Source organism: Leptinotarsa decemlineata, unplaced genomic scaffold, assembly GCF_025532065.1.
Source record: "Leptinotarsa decemlineata unplaced genomic scaffold, Ldec_3_MD MMD2_P_RNA_scaffold_14, whole genome shotgun sequence".
Taxonomy (NCBI): Eukaryota; Metazoa; Arthropoda; class Insecta; order Coleoptera; family Chrysomelidae; genus Leptinotarsa; species Leptinotarsa decemlineata.
This window is the reverse complement of record NW_027412528.1, coordinates 5514388-5530334: the sequence shown is the minus strand read 5'-3', so window position 1 is coordinate 5530334 and position 15947 is coordinate 5514388. Positions and strand designations below refer to the sequence as shown.

At 34.3% G+C, this 15947-nt stretch overlaps 1 long non-coding RNA gene across 1 annotated transcript; it reads left to right on the top strand.

Annotated features, from left to right (window-relative positions):
• Nucleotides 1-49: 49 nt before the first annotated feature.
• Nucleotides 50-1706, top strand: LOC111504498 (uncharacterized). The gene is made up of 2 exons (XR_002722010.2): nt 50-193; nt 1487-1706. It is a non-coding gene; the product is annotated as an uncharacterized lncRNA (long non-coding RNA).
• Nucleotides 1707-15947: the final 14241 nt, after the last annotated feature.

Below are 15947 nucleotides of genomic sequence, written 5' to 3'. Positions count from 1 at the left end.
ACACAGAATTACCTACCGTGCGTTCCACTAAGCGTCATTCATGACGTCATTACTTTCGCTCACGACAAGATCACAACAGGTCCATGTAATTCATCAATGTACTCCATCATAACATCAAAGGAGAGAAATCGCAATGCATCATAACGCTACAAGATCATAATCGTAATATATAGAATACGTAATGCAGAGAAATGTAAGTCGTCATAATCTCAATTCATCATAACGTAAAACAGCAGAACGTACTTTGTTTCTTGATTTACGTAACTCAATAGAATCCATAACGTTAATATTTTCCATTATTTTATTGAAGATTGTGGCTCACTGTCGTACTGTTGGATAATATTGCTTTGAAGTGACGTCATTCCCACTGGTTTCTTCAAATTGTTTGAAGGGCAGTTTCATCAAACTATTTGCCAAGAGACACGGATTAATTATAACTTTTCGTTTTTTGTCTGCCATATTCGCGAAATTCGTTTCCACTAGATTTGGCAGCTGCCAAATTCAGGGAGCGACTATGGTGTTCAATTGAATTGTCCTTCAATTTTGAACGAATTGCTAAAAATTCCGAGAGTTGAAATGAGTTTTTCAGATATTTTGAAATACGCAGACATTGCCAGCTGCATAACTTTTTTTTTAAAAAAAAAGGTCCCTAATAACTATTTTATGGTTAAATTGAGTTTCTCAGGAATCTAGGGATTTTTTTGTGGTATGTTTGATTTCTAGGGATATTTGTGACAGATGCGATACCATTCTCTAAAGATTTAGTCGGTCAACCACAATGTAAAAAGCATTGGATGGAGGTTGCCAGATCCATCTATACTGTTTTTACTAGAAATTGTGAAATTGTATCCCGTAATGTGGCGCCTTCATCGGAAGGAAAGCAAAATTTTCATTGATGAAAGTCAAAAAAAAATTATGAATGAAATAATGTTGACCTGAATTAAAGTCGAGATATGGTTTGCATTTAGATGTTTGAAATTACAGATTTACTGAAAAATAATAACCAAGTACATATATTCAGGTATATTGTTTCGAGGCAATTCCACTTATCCAATTATCTTGAAATATGGCAGGGATACAAATCATTCGAGTGACAATGCATTAACATTTATGTTTATACAATAGAAGAAACATAGAGGTTGAGTTTTGGTGAATTGAAAGATTTTCATCAACATTCATGATAGATAAAGAGTTTTGTAATTTAATTCCGATTCTATAAAAAATTGGTATTTTGAAGTCGAAGATTAGATATTTTTACAAGATTCAAGATGGTGGATAAGCTAGGTGATTTATGGTCTGATTCCATTTAAAATTGGTATACAGGTGCTTTTTGGGCCATGGTTTTTCATTACGTTTTCTATTGAATCGCTTTCTTGTCTGTTTGTTCTGTACAAATCCTGTATAGTAAAATTTGTTCAACTTCTTGTTGGAATTTGGCAGATCTTCATAATTTCCGTGACAATGCATAATGAAATTTTTGTTACAGAAAAAGAAAATAAAATGGATGTGATATATGATTATGGTCTGAGTCTATTGAAAATTGGTTTGTGGGATTTTGGAGCCAGATATTATGAATTGATAGTCAAGATTACTAAAATCAAGATGCCGGTGTGAACTTGGCAGCTAAAAGGTAGCAGCCAAAATCCCGAAAACACCCGAGCGCACATAGACGAACGTCGAAAAATTATTACGGAGAAATAATGATTGGAAGCTCTATTATTATCGCTGAACGAACACCTCGGGCAACTCTTTCGAATGTGCCTACTAAAAAACCAGAATGAAAAAAAAATATAAATAGGGGATGAGTACATTTGTAAGAAATTATCTATCACTGAAAACATGTTTTGTTATCAGACGTAGTAGATGAAACCAGCAGTTAGAAGGGTTCAAATAGTGAAATAATTGAAGGGGGTCACATGGAGACATACCTATAAGAAGTAATCGAAACTTCTAGAAGAAAAATGCCTGTCAGATGGGGATAAAATTCAAAACTGAATCGAAAGTCATAAAAGGAAAAATCCTCTCATCATACTTTCATGTTGTAAAAATCGATTTTGAATATTGATATTACACTGTGAGAAGCAAAAGATAAAACCGCCCAGGGATACGAATACAAAAATAATTTGAAACTCATGGAAGGAAATATCCTGTCAAAATGATTTCATATTGAAAAAATCGAATTCAATCATAATAACAATCTGTGAAAATCTCAACATGAGACCGCCCGTCGAAGGGGTCAAATGGGGTTATGAATACAAAAAAAAATCGAAACTCATAGAAGCAAAAATCCTGTCTCAACAATTTCATACTGGAAAAATCGATTTTTATCATAATAACAATCTGTGGAAATCACAACATGAGACCGCCCGTCGAAAAGGGTCAAATGGGGTTATGAATACAAAAATAAATCGAAAGTCATAGAAGGAAAACTCCTGTCACAAAAATTTCATGCTGAAAAAATCGAATTCAATCATAATAACAATCTGTGAGAATCATAACATGAGACCGCCCGTCGAAGGGGGTCAAATGGGGTTATGCATACAAAAATAAATCGAAACTCATTTCTATGAGTAATAACAATCTGTGAGAATCATAACATGAGACCGCCCGTCGAATGGGGTTATGAATACAAAAATAAATCGAAACTCATAGAAGGAAAAATCCTGTCACAAAAATTTCATGCTGGAAAAATCGAATTCAATCATAATAACAATCTGTGGAAATCACAACATGAGACCGGCCCTCGAAAGGGGTCAAATGGGGTTATGAATACAAAAATAAATCGAAACTCATAGAAGGAAAAATCCTGTCACAACAATTTCATACTGGAAAAATCGAATTCGATCATAATAACAATCTGTGGCAATCACAACATGAGACCGCCCGTCGAAAGGGGTCAAATGGGGTTATGAATACAGAAATAAATCGAAACTCATAGAAGGAAAAATCCTGTCACAAAAATTTCATGCTGGAAAAATCGAATTCGATTATAATAACAATCTGTGAGAATCATAACATGAGACCGCCCGTCGAAGGGGGTCAAATGGGGTTATGCATACAAAAATAAATCGAAACTCATAGAAGGAAAAATCCTGTCACCAAAATTTCATGCTGGAAAAATCGAATTCAATCATAATAACAACCTGTGGAAATCACAACATGAGACCGGCCCTCGAAGGGGGTCAAATGGGGTTATGAATACAAAAATAAATCGAAACTCATAGAAGGAAAAATCCTGTCACAACAATTTCATACTGGAAAAATCGAATTCGATCATAATAACAATCTGTGGCAATCACAACATGAGACCGCCCGTCGAAAGGGGTCAAATGGGGTTATGAATACAGAAATAAATCGAAACTTATAGAAGGAAAAATCCTGTCACAAAAATTTCATACTGAAAAAATCCAATTCGATCAGAATAACAATCTGTGAAAATCACAACATGAGACCGCCCGTCGTAGAGGGTCAAATGAGGTTATGAATACAAAAAAAAATCGAAACTCAGAAGGAAATCTCCTGTCACAAAAATTTCATGCTGAAAAAATCGAATTCAATCATATTAACAATCTGTGGAAATCACAACATGAGACCGCCCGTCGAAGGGAGTCAAATGGGGTTATGAATACAAAAATAAATCGAAACTCATAGAAGGAAAAATCCTGTCACAACATATTGTTACTGGAAAAATCGAATTCGATCATAATAACAATCTGTGGAAATCACAATATGAGACCGCCCGTCGAAGGGAGTCAAATGGGGTTATAAATACAAAAATGAATCGAAACTCATATAAGCAAAAATCCTGTCACAAAAATTTCATGCTGGAAAAATAGAATTCGATCATGATAACAATCTGTGAGGATCATAACATGAGACCGCCCGTCGAAGGGGGTCAAATGGGGCTATGAATGAAAAATAAATCGAAACTCATAGAAGGAAATATCCCGTCACAACAATTTCATGCTGGAAAAATCGATTTTTATCATAAAAACAATCTGTGGAAATCATAACATGAGACCGCCCATCGAAAGGGGTCAAGTGGGGTTATGAATGAAAAATAAATCGAAACTCATAGAAGGAAAAATCCTGTCACAACAATTTCATGCTGGAAAAATCGATTTCTATCATAATAACAATCTGTGAAAAACACAACATGAGACCGCCCCTCGAAGGGGGTCAAATGGGGTTATGAATACAAAAATAAATCGAAACTCATAGAAGGAAAAATCCTGTCACAACATTTTCATATTGGAAAAATCGAATTCGATCATAATAACAATCTGTGGAAATCACAATATGAGACCGCCCGTCGAAGGGGGTCAAATGGGGTTATGAATACAAAAATGAATCGAAACTCATATAAGCAAAAATCCTGTCAGCAAAAATTTCATGCTGGAAAAATTGAATTCGATCATAAAAACAATCTGTGAGGATCATAACATGAGACCGCCCGTCGAAGGGGGTCAAGTGGGGTTATGAATGAAAAATAAATCGAAACTCATAGAAGGAAAAATCCTGTCACAACAATTTTATGCTGGAAAAATTGATTTCTATCATAATAACAATCTGTTGAAATCACAACATGAGACCGCCCCTCGAAGGGGGTCAAATGGGGTTATGAATACAAAAATAAATCAAAACTCATAGAAGGAAAAATCCTGTCACAACATTTTCATACTGGAAAAATCGAATTCGATCATAATCACAATCTGTAGAAATCACAATATGAGACCGTCCGTCGAAGGGGGTCAAATGGGGTTATGAATACAAAAATGAATCGAAACTCATATAAGCAAAAATCCTGTCAGCAAAAATTTCATGCTGGAAAAATTGAATTCGATCATAATAACAATCTGTGAGGATCATAACATGTGACCGCTTGTCGAAGGGGGTCAAGTGGGGTTATGAATGAAAAATAAATCGAAACTCATAGAAGGAAAAATCCTGTCACAACAATTTTGTGCTGGAAAAATCGATTTCTATCATAATAACAATCTGTGGATATCACAACATGAGACCGCCCCTCGAAGGGGGTCAAATGGGGTTATGAAAACAAAAATAAATCCAAACTCATAGAAGGAAATATCCCGTCACAACAATTTCATGCTGGAAAAATCGATTTTTATCATAATAACAATCTGTGGAAATCACAACATGAGACCGCCCTCGAAGGGGGTCAAATGGGGTTATGAATACAAAAATAAATCGAAACTCATAGAAGGAAAAATCCTGTCACAACAATTTCATACTGGAAAAATCGAATTCGATCATAATAACAATTTGTGGGAATCACAATATGAGACCGCCCGTCGAAGGCGGTCAAATGGGGTTATGAATACAAAAATAAATCGAAACTCATAGAAGGAAAAATCCTGTCACAACAATTTCATACTGGAAAAATCGAATTCGATCATAATAACAATCTGTGGAAATCACAATATGAGACCGCCCGTCGAAGGGGGTCAAATGGGGTTATGAATACAAAAATGAATCGAAACTCATGTAAGCAAAAATCCTGTCACAAAAATTTCATGCTGGAAAAATAGAATTCGATCATGAAAGCAATCTGTGAGGATCATAACATGAGACCGCCCGTCGAAGGGGGTCGAATGGGGCTATGAATGAAAAATAAATCGAAACTCATAGAAGGAAAAATCCTGTCACAACAATTTCATGCTGGAAAAATCGATTTCTATCATAATAACAATCTGTGGAAATCACAACATGAGACCGCCCCTCGAAGGGGGTCAAATGGGGTTATGAATGAAAAATAAATCGAAACTCATAGAAGGAAAAATCCTGTCACAACAATTTCATGCTGGAAAAATCGATTTCTATCATAATAACAATCTGTGGCAATCACAACATGAGACCGCCCGTCGAAAGGGGTCAAATGGGGTTATGAATACAAAAAACAATCGAAACTCATAGAAGGAAAAATCCTGTCACAACATTTTCATACTGGAAAAATCGAATTCAATCATAATAACAATCTGTGAAAATCTCAACATGGGACCGCCCGTCGAAGGGGGTCAAATGGGGTTATGAATACAAAAATAAATCGAAACTCATAGAAGGAAAAAACCTGCCACAAAAATTCCATTCTGGAAAAATCGAATTCGATCATAATAACAATCTGTAGAAATCACAATATGAGACCGCCCGTCGAAGGGGGTCAAATGGGGTTATGAATACAAAAATAAATCGAAACTCAGCGAAGGAAAAATCCTGTCATACTGGAAAAATCGAATTCGATCATAATAACAATCTGTAGAAATCACAATATGAGACCGTCCGTCGAAGGGGATCAAATGGGGTTATGAATACAAAAATGAATCGAAACTCATATAAGCAAAAATCCTGTCACAAAAATTTCATGCTGGAAAAATCGAATTCGATCATAATAACAATCTGTGAGGATCATAATATGAGACCGCCCGTCGAAGAGGGTCACATGGGGCTATGAATGAAAAATAAATCGAAACTCATAGAAGGAAATATCCCGTCACAACAATTTCATGCTGGTAAAATCGATTTTTATCATAATAACAATCTGTGGAAATCACAACATGAGACCGCCCGTCCAAGGGGGTCAAATGGGGTTATGAATACAAAAATAAATCGAAACTCAGAGAAGGAAAAATCCTGTCACAAAAATTTCATGCTGGAAAAATCGAATTCGGTCATAATAACAATCTGTGGAAATCACAATATGAGACCGCCCGTCGAAGGGGGTCAAATGGGGTTATGAATACAAAAATGAATCGAAACTCATATAAGCAAAAATCCTGTCAGCAAAAATTTCATGCTGGAAAAATCGAATTCGATCTTAATAACAATCTGTGAGTATCATAACATGAGACCGCCCGTCGAAGGGGGTCAAGTGGGGTTATGAATGAAAAATAAATCGAAACTCATAGAAGGAAAAATCCTGTCACAACAATTTTATGCTGGAAAAATCGATTTCTATCATAATAACAATCTGTGGAAATCACAACATGAGACCGCCCCTCAGGGGGGGTCAAATGGGGTTATGAATACAAAAATAAATCGAAACTCATAGAAGGAAAAATCCTGTCACAACATTTTTATACTGGAAAAATCGAATTCGATCATAATAACAATCTGTGGAAATCACAATATGAGACCGCCCGTCGAAGGGGGTCAAGTGAGGTAATGAATGAAAAATAAATCGAAACTCATAGAAGGAAAAATCCTGTCACAACATTTTTATACTGGAAAAATCGAATTCGATCATAATAACAATCTGTGGAAATCACAACATGAGACCGCCCGTCGAAAGGAGTCAAGTGGGGTTATGAATGAAAAATAAATCGAAACTCATAGAAGGAAAAATCCTGTCACAACAATTTCATGCTGGAAAAATCGATTTCTATCATAATAACAATCTGTGGAAATCACAACATGAGACCGCTCCTCGAAGGGGGTCAAATGGGGTTATGAATACAAAAATAAATCGAAACTCATAGAAGGAAAAATCCTGTCACAACAATTTCATACTGGAAAAATCGAATTCGATCATAATAACAATCTGTGAAAATCACAACATGAGACCGCCCCTCGAAGGGGGTCAAATGGGGTTATGAATACAAAAATAAATCGAAACTCATAGAAGGAAAAATCCTGTCACAACATTTTTATACTGGAAAAATCGAATTCGATCATAATAACAATCTGTGGAAATCACAATATGAGACCGCCCGTCGAAGGGGGTCAAATGGGGTTATGAATACAAAAATGAATCGAAACTCATACAAGCAAAAATCCTGTCACGAAAATTTCATGCTGGAAAAATCGAATTCGATCATAATAACAATCTGTGAGGATCATAACATGAGACCGCCCGTCGAAGGGGTTAAAATGGGGCTATGAATGAAAAATAAATCGAAACTCATAGAAGGAAATATCCTGTCACAACAATTTCATGCTGGAAAAATCGATTTCTATCATAATAACAATCTGTGGAAATCACAACATGAGACCGCCCCTCGAAGGGGGTCAAATGGGGTTATGAATACAAAAATAAATCGAAACTCATAGAAGGAAAAATCCTGTCACAACAATTTCATACTGGAAAAATCGAATTCCATCATAATAACAATCTGTGAAAATCACAACATGAGACCGCCCGTCGAAGGGGGTCAAGTGAGGTTATGAATGAAAAATAAATCGAAACTCATAGAAGGAAAAATCCTGTCGCAATAATTTCATGCTGGAAAAATCGATTTATATCATAATAACAATCTGTGAGAATCATATCATGAGACCGCCGGTCGAAGGAGGGTCAAATGGGGTTATGAATGAAAAATAAATCGAAACTCATGGAAGGAAAAATCTTGTCAAACAATTTCATGTTGGAAAAATCGAATTCGATCATAATAACATTTTGTGGAGATCATAACATGAGACCGCCCGTCGAAGGGGGTTAAATGGGGTTATGAATTGAAAATAAATCGAAACTCATAGAAGTCACAATAATTCTGTGAAAATCCCAAGATGACATCGGTCGTTCAAATTGGTCAAATGAAGATATAAATTCAATAATAAATTGAAAATCCCGGAAGGAAAAATCTTGTAACCATAACTTTATATGCATTACAAAAATTGAATTCAATAATGGTATTATACTGTGAGAAGCAGAACATTATTCCGGGTTCGAAGGGGGTTACATAGAGACTTGAGAAAAAGAAAAATTTCATCAATAAAATTCAGAGTTAGAAAAACCAAATGAAAATAAAAACATGTTATTGAATGCAACAGATGTAGGGTTGTCAAATACTGAAATGAAATGAATCATTGATCAGATATTATTTGAAATTTGTTTTGACAAACGTCTTGTCTCTTTGATTCGTGAAATAGTATACCTAATGAGTTAAAAAAAAAAATCAGTTTCAAAAAGTTTGTATCAATATAATCTACACAGTTCACACATTCCATTTATTGTTTTCTCTGTGATTTTCAATCCATAATTTATATCAAAAATTGTTAAAAGGCATTTTTTATGTATATGTCTCAGACAAGTTCTACACTTGAATGAAAACTGTATGTCGCTGACGATTTGTCCACAGAAAGGACAGATATTGTGCATTTGTTTACTGTTTTTCAGTAGAAGCAGTTTCAGATCATTGCGGAATACTGAAGCATCAAAATATTCTTATAAACTTTTTTGCTTCGCAATTTTCATGAGAAAATTTATGACATACACACCACAATTGAAGCTGTCCTTTTGTATCACATGTACCAATGTATTATAAGTCCAATTTTGACTTTCTAGTGGTTTTAATCTAAGAAAATATTTAAATCGTTCTAACAATTCGTCTCCAAGTAATATTTCCTTTCCCAACGGATCTATGACAGTTATTAATTTTTCGGAAAAAGATACTTTCAATAAAATAAAGTGTTGGTGATTCGCAACTGGAAATATAACTGTATTTTTATGAAAATTTACAGAGTCTACAAATTTTTTTGTCAGTACTTCTTCACCAAAAATTATTGACGATTTGGCTACTGAAATTATCTGCTATCTCTGTTCCGAATTAAAAATATGCAAATAATGATCCACTATGAAACTACTTAGCCATTTTCTTCCGTTAAGAGTTAAATAGTCTTCTACTAATATCTCTTTTATTGAAAAATCAATTTTCGAAATAGATGTTACTATGTAGCCACGATTGTCGCCAAGTTGTTTATAATAATTTATAACGGATACAAGTCCGTTTTCCAAGAAACTAACTGGTTTCGTGGTAGTCCATTTCATCTCGGTGGGTGATAAATTCCTTTCCGGCAATACCAGTTGAGGTAACATATGAAAATATTAAAAATTCTTCAACTTTAAAAACATCATTTCCCAGAAGTGTGTTGATCTATAAACTCTCACGATTTTTATTTTAGTGAAAGTGAAGATTACCAAATCACACCATGATATATCTGTTATTTCCAGAAGACCTTGAATTTGATAGTGGTAGTTATGCTCAGACTTTATAGATGAATTATTTTCCAAAAAATCAAATTTATGGATATAAGGGTCAACATTTCGCGAATTATAGGGACTCTTCACTTCTATAATATCATCTGTATCAATAAGCCCGTCTGGAGAACCAGCTATGAACGGATATTGTCTATGGATAATGAGTCCAGATGGTACATATGTCGAGTTGGTCTCTTTTATATAAAGAGCAATTGCCTTTTGTTCATATTCAATGCCGTGTTTTGTTGCCGCTGTATTTATTTGTTTTCCAGATTTTATGTCTGATATCATATTTGGGTATGATAATATATTTCTTAGTTTGCAAATTCGACCGAAATTGGAAGCGGTTAACCGTATTTTTCGTTCTTCAAACCATTGTGGACATAATCTCTGAGTTCGTGTCATTTTTTCCAGTTGTTTCATCTGAAATTCCGACAAAGATAGATAGATAGATAAATTTATTAATCTTTTAGATGTACAATAGTAATACAAATAAGATAAGTCAAATGCACAAAGTGGAATAAAAAATATAAAGTTATCAATATAAAACGCCTAGTTACAGTTCAGGAGTTAGCAAACATTGCATCACACAAGTAACAAAATTTTTTAGAACATGTCAGCTTTAATTACTAGCCAATGGTTCGTGTTGCATTGGATAGGACAGCTTCATACTCATCAGTAGAGTATACACAATTTGTTATCAAGAGATCTTTTATATATATTTTGAACATGAATTGATTTAGTTCTTTGACATGGGGAGGTAAAATATTGTAGAGGTTAACATCAATTGAATTCCTCTTCGATTTTTGTAGTCTGAATCTACTTGGCCTTAATAATTCACATCCTCTCGTGTTATAATCATGGAAATCACAATTTCTATTTTGTGTTAATTTATTTTTATGAATGTCTATCAAAAGTTGATATAAATGAATAGAAGGTACCGTCATTATTCGCAGCGATAAAAAAAGAGGTTTACAGGAGTCTGAGTAACCAGCCCCAGATTTGATCATCACCGCTTTTTTTTGCAAGATAAATATCCTATTTGCGTTACTGCTATTCCCCCACAGAATTGTCCCGTATATATATATGAGAATGAAAAAAAGCGTAGTACGCCGACAGTATCGCCTGTTGAGAAATCAAATTTTTTAATTTCCGAAGAAGAAAGGTGTATTTGGACAGTTTAGTGCTAAGTTGTTCAGTGTGCTCCAACCAGTTCAACGTATCATCGAGATGTATACCTAGAAGTTTAACACTGTGCCCTTCCAACAAAGCGGCGTTAGATGTAAAAATGATATGTTGAGTTTTGTTTTCGTTCAGCATGAGATTATTTTTTCTGAACCATATGTCAGCTTTCATTTGAATTTGATTTATATCGCGCACCAAATTAGACTCAATTTTCCCAGATGTCGTGAGAGTAGCATCATCGGCGAAAGCAAAACAATTGTGAGGTGACATGTAGGAGAAGAGATCATTTACATATATTATGAACAAGAGAGGGCCCATAACCGAACCTTGAGGAACTCCACATGTAACTGGTTCTAAATCAGATACATTATTTGAGTCAAGTGATACATATTGATATCTGTTAGTCAGATATGATGAAAAAAGAGATAAAGGGGTTCCTCTTATGCCACAGTCTTCTAGTTTTTTTAATAAAATGGAATGGGAGACACAATCAAATGCTTTTGTGAGATCACATAAGGCAGCAATAGTGTGTTCTCCTTTTTCAAAACAAGTTATTATATTTTCGACTACTTTTTTGACTGCGTTGATGGTGGAGGATGATTTCCTAAATCCGAATTGATTTGGGTTAAATAACTTGTACTTCAGAAAATACTCATAAAGCCTATTTTTAAGGATGATTTCAAACAATTTTCCAAAAATTGGAACGATAGATATTGGTCGGTGGTTTTCAATTTCATCATCACCGCCTTTCTTAAAAATTGGGACAACTCTTGTCACTTTGAATTCACTTGGAAATACACCCTTTTCAATACAAGCGTTGAAGAGTACTGTAAGTGGTTCAATTATATATGAGGCTGTTTCCTTGACAATTTTACTATTCAGTTCGTACGCATCAAACGAGTTAGAGTTTTTCAGATTGGATATCGCACTAGCAACTTCACTGCTTAGAATGGGTTCCATGAAAAAGGATCCTGATACATTAGGCCTGTCCGATTTAGACAGAGGAACAGAATAAGAATTTGAAGGGGACAGATCCTCAGAGATTTTTAAGCCTATGTTTACGAAATAAGATTAAACTCGTTTGCAGTGAACTTAAAGTCTTTTTTTTGGTACCTTCACCATTCATTTCTAGTTTAATGAGTCTCCAGCTGTCTCTTACTTTGTTGTCAGAATTTAAAATGAACTCATCGTATGAATTTCGTTTTGCAGATATTACCATTTTTTGGTATTCCCCGTTTAATGTAAGATATGCCTGTTTGTATCTATCATCATGTGTACAGTCAAATATCGTTTTTATTGCAAGAACTTTATTTTTCATGTTTTTTATTTGATCGTTTATCCAGTAACGCGGTTTTGTCATCTTGCCTGAAACGTTCTTAAGAGGAAAGTTTACATTTATTAATCTTGTATAACAATCTAATAGAAAACCAGTCATATCCTCAATTGAGCTTAGCTCGAAGAAAGTATTCCAGTCAACTTCATTAAGGGAATTTTTCAATTTTTCTAATCCAGTTTTTGTAATGAATCTCTTTTTTTGAATTAATTTGCTGTTATTGTAGATACTTTTAATTTTTATATATTGGCCTTAGTGGTCAGATAAACACGGGTCGATAATACCAGTTTCGAAATAATCTTTGTTAGGTATGTTAGTAATTATATTATCAATACAGCTCTTTGTATCATTATCAACTCTAGTAAATTCAGAAATTGTAAAATTCAGTCCGAAAGAATGGAATATCGAGAGCAAGTTTGATTTGTTCGAACTGGGTACCAGAAAATCAATATTGAAATCCCCTAAAATGATTAGTTTAGAAAATTGAGGATGTAGATAGTTAAACAATTCTTCAAGCTTACTAAAGAACATAGAACAGTTGGAAACACAAGAAGATCTATAAAGTGTAACTACAGCTGTGTGAGTAGCTAACAACTCAATGCCACATACTTCCATATCTCTTTCAATACAAAATGAATTCAATTTTAGCGGCCTCACCTTCAAATTTTTCATTGAATTTAAGTATATAGCTGTCCCACCGTGCATATTATTTTTGCGACTGAACTGAGAAACCAAATTATATCCGGGAATTTGACACAACTTTAAGCATTCTTCATCAAGCCAATGTTCAGTCAGGCACACCACATCATATCTGTGTTCATCTAAGAAGACATGTAATCTTTCTAGTTTATTTTTAATAGAACGAATATTCAGATGAAAGACACTCACATTGACTTTAACATTTACATCACTGTCATTGCACCAGTTTTGTTTATTACCAGGTAAAAACTGAGTTATTTGTGGATAGTTTAGGTGGATTATTGATGCTGAGGATCCAGCGTCGTGGATGGCATCCTCTTTTTGGTCAAAAAAGATTCCAAAGCTCCGTTTGGCCATACCTCACGCCTCCATGCTTTATTAAGTAGCTCCCTTTTTATTGTCACCTTTGCAGATACATAAAGATCTGGCCTTTTCGAAGAATGACCTTCGCATTCAAGTCCTGGCAGAGATTTACTCAAAAATGTCTTTAGGTACAGTGGTTTTGTACTTGGTTTGAGCCTGGTTACGTGAAGTGAGACTAGTCTTGGAACTGTTTCCACTTCACATTCTTCCTCAGTCTGCCCAACCAGATATCTACGTCTCCTTTTCTGTATTACTTGTGTCCAATTTCCATTTTCATTAACTTCAGTGTGTTCTATATTGGTTTGATTTGACCCTGGTAGTTTTCTTGAAATGTTATTTTCAGCTGATTTTTTGGCATTGCTAACTTGTTCTGCAGAAATTCGTTTCTGTTCAACTTTTACATTTTCTTTTGTGTTCTTGTTAACAATTAATTTTTGTTTGTAAGTCGGTCGAGTAGACACTGCTGGTTCAACAACTAAATCATGTTTTGTATCGGAGGAGACTCCTGTTTTTGTTGAGATTTTTCTTGTAGATAGATGAGTTTTTCTTGCAATTCTCGTATAATGAAGTCCTTATGTTTAATAATAATTTTAAGGTATGTGATTTCCTTTTCTATATGATTTTCGTCAATATTTTGTATAACATCGGCACAGAATATATTTAGATCGGGGGTATCAACCTCATTTATCGATGGCGTGTTTCCCTTAGGATTATGGTTAGTTTCATTTTCAACTGTGATATCTTGGCAGCAAAACATACCATCATCACTTATTTTCACACTTTTCATTCTCCTTGTACAACTGGGATGGGCCACAGATGCACACTTTATGCATTTTATAGCTGTTTTAACTTTAGCAGAACAATATTTACAGACGAAATTTAACGTGTCCTTCTCGCTCGCCATCGCGAACTATACAATAGGTTTCTCAAAAATTTTTTACACTTAGTATACAAATTTTCAGGAATATTTTCTTCTTTATTTAATGAAATATTTAGCTCACATATTTTACATATAAAATTTATTGAAGAATATGACCGGTCTCCTTCTGAGTTATCACATAATTGATGAATCCAACGCTCACATTGATCGCATTTCACCCAAGAAGTTTTTTCCTCAAGCATTCCGTGGCCGCAGTATGCACACTGAGCTAATTCTTGATCATCTTCCGGAAATAATACACTCTGTTCATTACTTTGACTAATAGTCTGATTTCTTGAAAATCTAGCATCAAAGTGAGTAGAACTCCTTTTTTTAGATTTGCGCATCCAACTCTCTCGAAATCCTTTCTCTTGAGCCCAATCCTTGTATTTCGTTAATCAAGACTTTTCAACTCCTAAATCGCATTCAATTTTCAATGATAAAATGTCCTCTCCCAACTTCCTAATGAATTGCGAGCACTTTGAATTTTTTCGAAATTCGAGTTTGCTATACTTCAGAGTGTCCCAAAATAATTTTACACAATTGAATTACTGACTGATTTCCTATCAAACAATAATAATCCACTCCATAAAGGACAAAATGGCAAATATTTGGTGATAATTATATTGAAAAATTCTTTATTATAATATATGTTTTTCTCTTTAAATAGTGTTTCTTCGACATGAATTGTTTCGATTTTTTTCAAAAATCTAATATAAAAAGGACTGGAACTGTAAATACTTACATTTTTATTTTCTTTTTCGGCATATTCAGTATTTACTCTAAAGCCGCCGTCTTTTAATGTCTCTTGAAATGTTTCTACTGCGTATTCAACTTTTTTTCTAGCCAGTTGTGTCAGTTTCCTAAAAGCACATTCCATTTTTTTGTTGCGGTATTCATAATTCAAAAGTATGAACATATTTTCGACGAATGTGTCAAATTTATCAATTTCTTTGATTAAAATGACAGATGCGACAATATCTTTTAAAATATTTCTTTGGTCTATATTTATGCATAGGTCATTCACATCCTTGGAAACCATTTTCATGAAATGAGCACAGCATAGGTAGATTCCCACCAAGCAATTATTTTCCAGACTGGTAAAACCTTTTTCTATTAACACATAGCATTTATGTAGATACTCTTTCAAAGTACATCTATTGAATGCTTCACAAATTGCATGTATATTAGCGAATGAAAAGTCTGTTACAACACCTGAAAATGCTGGCCAGTACCTGTTGTCTTCGCAAAAATATCTAAAGTCATTCAACAATTTGAAAATAGAATTTGAATCGTGTGTGGAAGAAATCATAGAAAATATGGGATATATTCTTTTAGGTTTCTCAATCTTGATTACCGCTGTATAGAAATAAACCGTTTTAGAATTTGATGTTGGTTTCCTTACGACTCCCCCTGTTGCATCAAAATGAATGATTCCTAACGATTTTTTATTCTGT